Consider the following 12,403-nt stretch of genomic DNA (forward strand, 5'->3'; position numbering starts at 1 on the left):
GCTACCATCATGGCTTGAGTATCTTGAGTAACTCTCTTCCCCCTTCCCAATCCCCTTCTCTACACCAATTAATTATTTTGATCTTTGATAATAATTACCTTCATTGAGTACATACTGCATGCCAGAAATATGAACTATGCCACCAATATTTTCCCTAACTGTATCTTGCAGCACACGTATATATTATCATTTCCATTTCTGAGGCTGTTCCAGAAAACATAGCAAAGCTGAGGTAATTTTAGGAAACACTCCAGTTTTCATCATATTTATGTGTTGTGAGTGCACATGCTACTACAGCGCATGTGTGGAGGTCAGAGGATAACTCACAGGAGTCGCTTTCTCCTTTTACCACTTTGATGCCAAAGAGACCTAACCTGCCGAGCCACCAAACTGACCTTATCCCAGCTTTTAAATCAATAAATCAGTAGACGCCTTACATATACTAACACTTTCATATTGAGAATTCCTTCCCTTTTAAAAAATGGATTTTAATTTGGTTTGCCAGGGTAAATAAATAGGTCTGTAATTACTAGTATAAGTAAGATACTTTTAATATATTTTTTTCTGCTGTCTCTGCAGTTGAGGTACATTATGAGGAAAAAGAAAGATGGGAAATCCAGTTGGAGCCTGTATAGAGATTGTAGTATAAAAGAGAAGGCAGCTATTCAATAAGTACAGTGAATAGCGATAAAGAGAACCAGGAGGAACCTTCTTTAAGTGGGATTTAGAAGTCCTGTGTGTGGAGGGGTTGCCAGTTATGAGAAGTGTCTGATGGTGGTGTTTTTTTGGAAGAGATGATAGATTTATGAAGCTTAGGAGTTAAGAAAGGACTCATTCAAAAAACCCCGAGAAGTTTTAATGACCAAAGTACCGAGTTGGAGAAACATAGAAATTGAGGTCAATGGAGAAGCTGGTGGTCTACATTATATAAGCTCTTGCAAACATGATGGATGCTTTGGTTTTTCCAGAGGAAAGCCTATGGGAAAGCAGTGGAGCCATTTTGTGTTTTGGAATGCCCTTCCCACCTGATCTGTGGAGATGGATACAGAGGTACTGGGCACTGATGAAAGGGCTGTTTTCAAGAGCTCGTGAATAGGTAGAATGGACAGGTTCTGTTAGCTGGTTTGAAGACTGAGGGAAAAGAGGAAACAAGGCTCATTCTTGTGTTTCCACATGATGGAGTGAGTGGTGGCAGCCTCATTTCTCGATATAAGCAATAATGGAAAAGGGGCCAGTGTCTGTTTAGGATTTGGATTTAAGGAGCTCTCAGAAGGTAAACATTTTCTAGTTCCTGAAATCGTCAACATCATCTTTATAGACAAGTCCAGTTTAGGTACCAAAGCCTAATTTTCCTTTATGATTTTGGAAACAGCCTCTTGCGCCAAGATACAACCAATTATCACCAAAGCCACAAAGTAGTTTGGCAAGAATTAGCCAACAAATGAATGAGAATGTTTCAGAAACTAACACGCAGGAAAATGCATTTCCCCTTTGTATTTGGGAAGTAACAACTGGATCCACAACTTACTTATTAATAGGATGAAAGACGCCAAACACTTTCTCAGGTTGCAGAACTATTTGCAGCCTTTTGTGTTATGCAGATTAATCTCAGTCTCTTGGAGGCCACCTAAAATCCAATAACCAGAGTGGGATTAAGGAGAGTAGAGATGAGAAATATATCCCCACATGTCTCTGGTATACCTTTACACACTGAACAATATTCAGTGTAAGATTTATTAAATATGATTGAATGACAGTTGATATGAATGCCATTGGGGAATGATTGATAGGTAATTGTTGTGTGACAAAACTTTTCCTGGGGAACACAATACACATGTCTACTCACCCCAGATAGGGAGCCCACAGCAGACCAAAGTAAGATATCACCAAAGTCCAACTTGGTGAACCAGTGAGTTTTATTGGGGTCACTTACAGGAATATGGGTGAGGGGTTACTTACAGGAATATGGGTGAGGGGTTACTTACAGGAATATGGGTGAGGGGTTACTTACAGGAGCAGATATGATTCAAAGACAGCTGCATCATGGGTGACAGCTCACAAAGCTGGGGACCTGGAGCACACTGCACAGCCTACAGGTAGCTCAATAGGTTGGAGAGTGTCCCTTTCAGGTGCCTCAGTTGGTCTGGGCCTCTTCCAGGCAGCTGAGAGTCTTCACTGCAGTTCAAGTTCTTAAGGCCAGAGAGGGGCTCTCAGCTTTTATTGCTTACTCTATCAGGGAGGGGCCTGTTGAGTCCGGTTAGTTTCAGGGACTTCCTGAAGCCGTTTTGAGTTGTTTACCTCCCTGTAATAATAAGGCAACTACAGCAATGAAAATTGGTATGTGGGCTAGCCAGATGGCTTATGAGGGAAAGGCACTTGCTACTGGCCTTGATGACCTGAGTTTCATCCCTGGGAACTATACAGTGCAGGGAGAGAACTGGCTCCAGCAGGTTGTACTCTGAGGTCCATACTCATACACATACAGTAAGCATGAAAAATTTTGAAGGTAAATGATATGACTTGTTACATACTTTGTACCGAGAGCTTCCCGCAGGATGGAACGCTTTAATCTCAGAGGAAACGTCTACACAACAGCAATTGACATTTATATCATCCCAGTGTAACCATATGTCTTTCTGGTTTCAAGGGGAAACTTAGAATGGCTTTTTGAAGAGAGCAGGCCACTACTGCAACCCAGCAGTCAGCTGTTGTACCTGTCAATCAGCTGGAAGTGTGTCCTGACGTGACTGAGTGCTAAGAAATGATTTCACCCAGGATAAATTCTAGACAAAAATATGTAAGTTGAATTTAATCAAGGTGTTAACTCTAACTTTCCATGTATAGGATAGTCAGGAAATGGAAAACCATCATCACAGGGAAGCAATCCAATCCAGCAGTAGGATCATTGTGCAGAGAGCTGACCCAACATCATCAGTAATGGGAGCTCATGGATAAATGCTTGCCCTTTCTGTACAAAATTTCAGGTTACTCTGTGCAGCTGAGCAACCAGTCACAATGAAGGAGCGAATGATGGTGGGTTGGCTCGCCTTTCCTTCTCTATTCTTCTGTATCTCTCACTTCTGGTCCACGATTTACATCCTCCAAGAAAGAGTTTAAGATTCGCTTGTGCCTTATTGGAGGTTTTGCTTTCTGAGCAAGTCACAGAGGAAGTGGAGTGCTTCCCACAGATTTAAGGAACTATTAAACTCTATAATATTTTCTATATAACATAGGAGTTCTGACTTGATTAGGATTAGGACTAAAAGTATATGCTTACTGAGATTATAGAACAGGAATGGTAAATAAGTAAATTTGACCTAGGGAGATCAGAAAAGAATTCTGAAGATATACTAAGAAATATTTGTCTTGAACACTGTGTAGAGGTGTTTTGTGAACTTGTTTGTCTCTGTTAGACTGAAGGTTAAAAGTGATGGAAGGGAAGAGAGGAAGTAATTACATATGATATAGCAGAAAACTTACGTGGATCACTTTTCATGAGCCTTGGGTAGTGTTCATAGATAGCTTTATGTCAGCTTCCCACACTCTTGATCACAGAGTCTGCTTTCGGGTCCATATTGTCGTAGATAAGCATGGAATAAATCTTTCTATCAAGAAGATCCAGTTTTCTCTAAAATTGGGGACTGATGTCAAGGTTGAAACTGGGTGCTAAGGGTACTTCTTGCAAATGAAGTAACAAAGCATGTGCATATGCCACATTGTATGTGTGGAGGTCAGATGACAACAACTTCTTTTTATCACGTGTCCCAGGGACTCGGTTCACCTGACTTGGCAACAAATGCCTTTACCCACTAGACCATTTCACCATCCCTCTTTATTCCTCTTTATTTTTTATTGCCAAACAATATATCATTGTATGGATTTACAACATTGTTAGTGGACATTTGTGTTATTTCGACTTTTTAAAGCTATTATGAATAATGCTACCATAAACATTTAAATACATGTCTTTGTATAATTTTTTTTCCTTTTAGGTTTGTAGACAGGAATGGAATTTCTGAATCATTTGGAAATTCTATGCGGAAAATTTTGAGGAATTATCAAACAATTTTGGAACAGTATTTTTGAAACTATTGTTTTCTATATTGACAGCATACCCACTAGCAATGTATGAGTGTGAGTATTCCAATTTCTCTAACACTTGTTATTAATCTCCCTTTTGAGTGTATCTGTATTAATATGTGTGGAATGTTAGCTTATTGTAGGCTTTTTTCCTTATGTTCTAATTTTTGGAAGTAAACTCTAGTTACTAAGTTCTCATGTGGGGATTTTTATAATGAGGAAATCAGTGACAGAGGCCTGTAGATTTCTCACTAAAGAAATCCAAATATACAGCAGTGGGTTTTGATACTTCTAGACACAGAAAAGGAAAGTGGCTTTCAAACTCTTCAACACAACATAGAGAGTACACTCTGAAGGACACATACTTCCCAGGTAGAGTGAGACCAATAAGACAGATATACCCCACCAATGCAGAAGGACCTATGTCTTGTAACCAAAGCATGGCAGGAGGTAGCGTGTGGGAAAACTTATCCACAGCTAAAGAACATCTGTATCTAAGACACAGTTCCCCATTTCCTGGCATCCCTTATTTGTGGTGGTGAGTTACGTTTTTTTTTTTAACTCAGTTTTGCATTGTTTAAATTTAACCATAAAATTATCTATATTTAACCTAAATTTTAGTTCTATAATTCTTATGGTACCACAAGAATACAAATATATTATATCATCAATAAATCACTTGCTTTCTTTTTCCTGTGCTGTAAGATAGTGTTAAATCAGACTGTTTATGTTGTAAAAGGTTTTAGAAAAATCTTTAAAATACATTTTCTCTTAAAATTTCATCTTTAGATTTTAATTTTCTTTGTAGAAAAAAAAAGCCCTTTCTCATCAGGCTGCGTCTGGAAAAGAGAAGAAATAATATACTAAGGGAGAAACACAGGATAAGGTAAATGATATATATGTAAAAAAAACAAACCCAAAACTTTCTTTTTGAGCATGAAAGTAATTCATCACTGCAGAACATTTGGAGAATGCAGGATGTAAAGGCGACAATTGAGGTCACGTGTTCCTTTACCACACAGAGGTAATGATTAGTGCTTTGGTACATGCCCAAACAGTTTTGTTGTTGTTATTTTTTTTTTTTTTTTTTTTTTTTTTCTGAACAGCAACTTAGGCAGTCACCAATACCGTCCAAGATGGCAGGCAGAATCTCCCTAGTGAGATCTAGGTATTCTGGAAAGTGTAAAAATGCTCACCTTTCAAGATTTCTGCCAACATGCAGGGTCTAAGAAGGAAGAGAAAAGAAAGAAGGTTGGTAGGGAGTTGACACAATTTTAGGGTTCTCAGCTTGTACACCAAGTTTCAGACTGAATGCCAGATCTGCTTTCCAATGAGGAAGATAAAGGAGACAGGACAGAGGTATTTGAGTGTGGGAATATTGACCTGTGGCTGAGTACTAGAAGAATGGTGGGATTAGGACCACTGTGTGCTTTTTCCTGCTAGAGCCATCTTAGAAAAGGGAGCTGACTTGTCCTCCACCGATAGAATTCAGTCAAGGTGCCAACCTTGGGTTCTAGAAGACAGTCACAGGGGGAAGCAAGACAAGGAGTAGCATTGTACAGATGGAAAACAAATCTGTTTGGAGCTGGGGAGCTGGCTGAGAGGTAAGAGCATAGGCTTCTCTCCCAGAGAATTCCAGGTTTGACTCCTAGTACTCATATGGTGGCTCACAACCATCTTAACTCCACCCCTGGGGAAATCTGATGCCCTCTTGTGGACTCTGCAGGCACTAGGCATGTATATGTTGCACAGACATACGTGCAGGCGAAATACCCATATGCATGAAATAAAATGAAAATTAGAAGAGAAAATGAATCCATTTATCTCCAATTATTTTGCACATTTTCTGCAAAAAGAGTCTTTGAAATATGTTTTAACAATGTAGCTTTATTTTTTCAGCCCAAGCTACTGGCAAGCTTAGACAAATGTTTCAAGTATAATAGTAGACATGTGCTCACAGAGTCTATTATGCTTCTTACTATTCTTAATGGTAGGGGCAGGAAATTGCATTGTGTTATGGAAAGCAGCTACAGATATTTAAAGAATGTGTGTCTTTGTTGCCCTTACAATGCTTTAATAGTGTTTAGCTTTCACTATGATTTTTTTTCTTCGTCTAGAAAGTCTTAACCAGTTTGCAAGCTATACATCGGTAGAGTGCCTAGTCAAGTCATGGGTGTTGGATAAATATTCAACACCACCAACGACTGTTAAAATTTTCAGCGTCTGCTTCAGAAAAGGTTTCCTCTGCAGTGTTATGAATTAAGAGTAGTCCCGGGCCACAAGAAAGACACATAGAAATGTTGCCCACAGCCCAATCCTACACAGTAGTTCAGAACAAAAGGATCAGTATATAGCGGTAACTCTTGCGGTCTTCCCTGAATACTTAACTGCCCTTTCTTATTATTGGTCCTTTATGAATAAGGAGTTGAAGCAGCCCCTGATAAGGCAGCTGAAAAGTGCTGGCATCTGAGAAAGGGTAACCTGTGAATACGGTTACCACTTGGGTTTTACTTACATATTTACATCTCCCCAGGTCTAGCTGCAATTTGAGAAGAATTTGGAAATAAGGAGATAAGTATTCTTGCACTCAAATGAAGGGCAGAAGTCAGTCTACCCTGTGATCTACAGTCTGGATCTCATATCTGGGAGTTGAATCTCTCTTGCATGGGGGACAAGTGCCGACTGTGCCACAGAGGCTCCTGTGTGCATCTGACAGGAGAAGTTTGTTCCAAGTGTCATAGTGTTGTTTTCATCTTGATAGACTAGTACAATCTGGCGGGATGGTGGGGGAGGGGTTGGGCTGGGGATGGGGGAGTGCTCAGGTCGATGAACAATGAGAGCTTACATGCTGTATGTAGAAATGAAGCTCGGTGGCATGGGTAGGTGACCTGAGGCAATGGGGAAAGTGAACGGGGAAATTTCAGAAAGAGTAGCATTTGCAAAGGCTGCAAACGACAGAAAGAAATCTACAATGGGTCCTGGAAAAGCTGATGGGAAATTCAGTAACACGTCCACTAACTCAGCCCCAGCACAATCCACCAGCCTTCGGCTATGATGAGAATTTGAAGTTCAAGAGGGAGTGAGGGGGCTGGAGAGACGGTTCAGCGGTTAAGAGCCCTGGTTGCTCTTCCAGAGGACCTGGGTTCATTTCCCAGCACAAACATGGCAGCTGTGACCCCAATTCCAGGGGATCTGACAACCTCACACAGACATACATGCAGGCAAAACACCAAGGCACATAAAATAAAAGTAAATAAATTATTAAGACAGAGAGGCCCATCTTGGTCTGTGTCTATACTTCATATTGATGTATTTATTTTTAGCCTTGGTATTTGGAAATACTGCTTCTGATGGCATGACTACTCATGTATGTGAGTGGACCTCAAAGCGACATGCAAGAATCCTGTGTAAGTACAGAGGTAGCCAGCCTGTCTGTCACTCTGATGGCATTGCCTCTTTCCCTCCGAGGCTGCATGACATCTCAGTTAACAGAAGTTCCTCTAGGTCTGAAGTAAGCAGCATCGATCTGTTGACTGGTCCTCCAGGGATCGGAGTAAATGCCACATTGCTAACCGTTCAGCTTCTCCACGCTCTTCCCATCTCTTTTGTTGGCCCAGCTTCTGATCAAGCCTTTTGGTTTGTGGTAGGTGCCGCTGCTGGGATTTGGTAGGACATGTCCCGGGTCAGAGAGTCAATGACCAGAACTTGAATGGTAATGAAGTGACTACATTCTGGGTCTGTGTTTCTGGCACTCTGTGCTTCCACTCATGTCGATTTGGCCAGTGGGTGATATTGTGAAGACTGCTGGGGGAAGCAGATGGGGAGCCCACATTTTGTCGTTCTTCTATTAAATAGAGGTTTAGAGTGTCCAGGTTTCTTCAGCTGCTGGCAGTGCCATGCCTTAGTCCTGCTGGGGTCATTTCCACTGGCAGGGACCTGCTTGAATGTGTTCTATTTCTGTAGTCTGACCAGCATGGGTGATAGGAGGTGGAATCTGCATTGTTCTCCTCCCAAAAGACTTGGGGAGGCTTCCTCTGTTGAAACTGGCTGTGCTCCCTCAGTGCTGATTTGCATTTTTGCATAATCTAGGAAAGGATCCCATGGATCTCGTGTACTTTCTTGTGCTTTGGGTTTAGAGGTAGGAGTCTCAGACTGCATGGAAGTTCCTGAATGAGTGCACCAACGTCACATGACACTGCCTTCTGTGCTGGCTTGATTTCTAAGAGGATGCTGGGCATAGTCTGATTCTGGCTTTTAGAAGCATGGTTTTGTCTAGCACACTGCACAAATAGATGTACCCAAATTCAACTGGTGGTGGAGAGCAGATTTCACAGCTTAGCAGAGTCTGCCATTGAATCTAACACGTTGGCTTCATTGTAATTTTCTGAGTTGAGGAAAATTGTCCTGTGAAAAGGATCTGGTGTAAAAGTGTGAACTGGGCTAATGCAGGACATTGAACCCATAGTAACAAAAATGTGGAAATAAAATGAAGCAAGATTAAATTTAAGTTCATAATTAAATTCTGTGCTTTTTTTTCTTTCTTTCTTAAGGTGGAGTCCTGCTATGTTGCCCTGGTCAGTCCCAAACTTCAATCCCTCCCTCCAAAGCTCCCCCAATAGCTTCTTATTTAGATTTCTCATTCTCAATAGATTTATTTGAAGAATGAAGTGTGTCTGGAAGTCAGAGGTGAAATTTGGGCCTTAAAAAAAAACATGTTCTATACTTAATATCCTGCCTCTTATTAAAACTTCTCTTTCCCAAATAGGCTTATTTGACATAGGAAAAATAAAAGAGATGAACTAAATGCATAAGACTATTTTTATTCTTTAAAAGCAGAGCTGTTGAAATATCAATCTATGTATTTAAAGCAAGAAAAAGTACATGTTTAATATACATGAGATATTTAGAATATGTAGACATGAGAAGGTGCCTTATATATTATGCAATAAATTGACATATTGTGGGGGTTAAGAAGGAATTTGTCTTTCTGATTTTTGGTATTATCTGAATATTTACACTCAGGATATTTATTTTAAAAATATATATTTTAATGGTCAACGTTAGCAGTCTTTGAGAAGATTCAATTATCTCTACAAAGAGAAACATTTGTAAAGGATTTCTTAAAAATAAATAATATAGGCTAGTTCTCAGTTAGATGGGAGAACACTGAGGAAAGAAACTGGGAGGAAATAAACACTAAGAATTAGCATGCTTGAAAGAGTGGAAGTAGAATTAGCATCTATAAAGAATGGAGGGCCTGGAGAGGTGGCTCAGCAGTTAAGAGCACTGGCTGCTCTTCTAGAGGACCTGGGTTCAATTCTTAGCACCCACATGGCAGCTCACAACTGTCTGTAATTCCACTTCCAGGAGATCCAACACTCTTACACAGATGAACCAATGCAAATAAATAAATCATTAAAAAAATAAAAGAATGGAGGTAGACCATGTTCTTAATACATATGTGACTATTCACTTCATCATATGCAGCCACCGTGACCAAATCTTCAGCTCAAGAGAGAATAAAAGAGGAGATATGATCATGTCCCTTAAAGAGTATCTAATAAACGTAGAATGTAAGACTGTGACAGGCTAAGGGACTACTCCAAGAAACTCTATTCTGTAAAAGTTTCCTTTGCTCTGAGATTGCAGCATTTCCATCCTGCAGGGGAAACTCTGTAAACAGGAAAGTAAACAACTCAAAATAGTTTCAGGAAGTCCCAGAAAATGACCAGATTCACTAGGCCTCTCCCTAATAGAGTAAGCAGTAAAAGCTGAGAGTCCCTCTCAGACAAGACAAGTTGCAAAGAAGACCCAGACCAGACCAGCTGCCTGGAAGAAGCAGAGACAAGTCGAGCTGCCTGGAAAAGGCTCAGACCCACTGAGGCACCTGGAAAGGACACTCTCCAACCTGTTGAGCTGCCTACAGGCTGTGTAGTGTGCTTCAGGCTCCCACCTTTTGTGAGCGTCACCCATGCTGGGATGGGCCTTGGTGATGCAGCTGTCTTTGAATCAAATCTGCTCCTGTAAGTAACCCCTTACCCATATTCCTGTACATAACCTCAATAAGACTCATTGGTTTACCAAGTTGGACTTTGGTGGTATCTATAACTTAGGTTTGTTGTGAGAACCCTATCTGAGGTAAGTAGATGAGTGTGTTACATCTCCCCGGGGAAGTTCTGTCCCACAACAAACTCCAACAGTGTAGCAATATGGTGTATAGATACTTAGATTAATGACCAATAGAATTTGATAGGAATATATTCTGTGTGGATCTGTTAGTTTAGCTAATTGAGGCTATTGTGCTTCTGAGAAAAAGTCACTTGAAACTAATTAGTCTAATTTAAAAAGTAAATATGAAGATGACGTGATGGCTATTCTTGGTTGTCAACTTGACTACATCTGGAATTAGCCAAAGCCCGAACTGCTGGATATTCTTGTGAGGGATTTTTGTTGATTGGATCATTTGAGGTGGGGAGACCCGCCACACATCTGGGCCACACCTTCTGGTGGCAACCTATATAAAGGACATGGAAGGAGAAAGTACTTGCTCTTTACCTGCTTGCCCTCGCTCTCACTGGCAAGTCCATTCCTTCACTGGTGTTATAGGCACGTCTTTGGAATTCTGAAGTATACCGAAGACCATATCAGACATCCAGCCTTGGGAACTGGATTCTTGGACTTGTGGATTTGAACAACTATTGGATTCTTGTCAAGAGACAGCAATTGTTGAAATAATCAGATCACAACCTGTAAACCACTCTACTAAATCCCATTTTTTTATCCATAGATTCATTCTATCAGTCCTGTTTCTTCAGAGAACCCTAATACAGATGAATAAACCACATGGAACAGTCTTCCTCAGAAGACTATGATTTTTATAATATTTATGTTCAGATGCTATGGGAAGATGGAGGGATCAGTGATTAATTCCCTCCAAGGAAACAAATGTGCTCATGACATAGAGAAGAGGTCTCCAAAGATGGGAATTCTTTTATTGCAAGTATAATCAACAGATTCTAGGCAAAGGCAAACACAAATGGCTGAATAGCTTAGCATTTGGAGCAGGTAAGTGATGAATCTAGGAAGGTTTATGTTGTGTAGGTCCCAGTTAGACCTGGTCCAGTAGACAATGTAAAGCCATTAGAAATACGAAGCACAACTATGCACTTACTACTGTAAAGCAAAATCATGATCCAGAAATTAAAACAATTTAAATGGGAACTTATGGGATAAGTTTATATATCTTCTCACATAGACACTGCTGACATTTCAGGCATGCCTGTTGAACCAATTATATACCATACAATCATGGACCAAAGACATTACAATGAATATAGTCTTTGACATACTATCTTTCCCCCTATACAGGTAAAGCAATAAAGTTCAAATAGTAATAGTTAGAGTTACAGATTTTTGTTAAGTATTGTGCCAGTATAGAACCTTTAAAGCAACAACAAAAATAAAAATCATAAGGACCAAGAAATTAATAATTTTGCTCATAGGTTTTTATTAGCTTTGTACTGTAGTTGCTTCTCAACCCAGGCATTGCACTTTTAACTAAATGCCTGTTATGGGCCATATATTCTTCTAGTGCTGTAACTATAATTACTGGTTCGTTTGAACTTGACACAACCAAGAATCATCTGGGATGTAGATCTTCAAGGGGACTTGCCTAGATGAGGTCTGTGAGCACATCTGTTACAGATTTTTAATTTGTTGTTGTTTGTGTTTGTTTTTACTCTTTTGGCTCTTTGTTCTTTTGGGGGGGCACCACCCAGCTCCCAAATTATGACATGGAGGCTTATTTTTACTTATAAATGCCTGGTCTTAGCTTGTCTTGTTTCTTGCCAGCTTTTCTTAGTTTAAATTATCTCGTCTATTTTTTGCCTCTGGGCTTTTACCATTCTCTTACTCCTGTTATTCTTACTTTCACTCTTACTCCGTGGCTGGCTGGGTGGCTGGGTGACTGGGTGGCTGGCCCCTAGCATCCTCCTCTCCCTATTTTCTTGCTCTTTCTTCTCCTCCTCCCAGATTTCTCCTTCTGTTTATTCTCTGCCTGCCAGCCCCACCTGTCCTTTCTCCTGCCTTGCTATGGACCTTTGAGCTCTTTATTAGACCATCAGGTGTTTTAGACGGGCACAGTAACACAGCTTCACAGAGTTAAACAAATGCAACATGAAAGAATGAATGCAACACATCTTTGCATCACTAAAAACAAATGTTCCACAGCATAAACAAATGTAACACGTTTTAAAATGATATTCTACAACGTTAATTTTTTAAAAGAGTTTTCATAGTTGAGATAGGAAGGTCCACCCTGAAT

General features: G+C 40.2%; 1 long non-coding RNA gene across 1 annotated transcript; it reads left to right on the top strand.

Annotated features, from left to right (window-relative positions):
• The first annotated feature begins 783 nt into the window (after nucleotides 1-783).
• On the top strand, nucleotides 784-5,021 carry LOC128113253 (uncharacterized). The gene is made up of 3 exons (XR_008219397.1): nucleotides 784-2,797; nucleotides 3,993-4,134; nucleotides 4,889-5,021. It is a non-coding gene; the product is annotated as an uncharacterized LOC128113253 (long non-coding RNA).
• The last annotated feature ends 7,382 nt before the right edge of the window (nucleotides 5,022-12,403 follow it).

This window comes from Peromyscus californicus, unplaced genomic scaffold (assembly GCF_007827085.1).
Source record: "Peromyscus californicus insignis strain IS unplaced genomic scaffold, ASM782708v3 Scaffold_18__1_contigs__length_77618521, whole genome shotgun sequence".
Classification (NCBI taxonomy): Eukaryota; Metazoa; Chordata; class Mammalia; order Rodentia; family Cricetidae; genus Peromyscus; species Peromyscus californicus.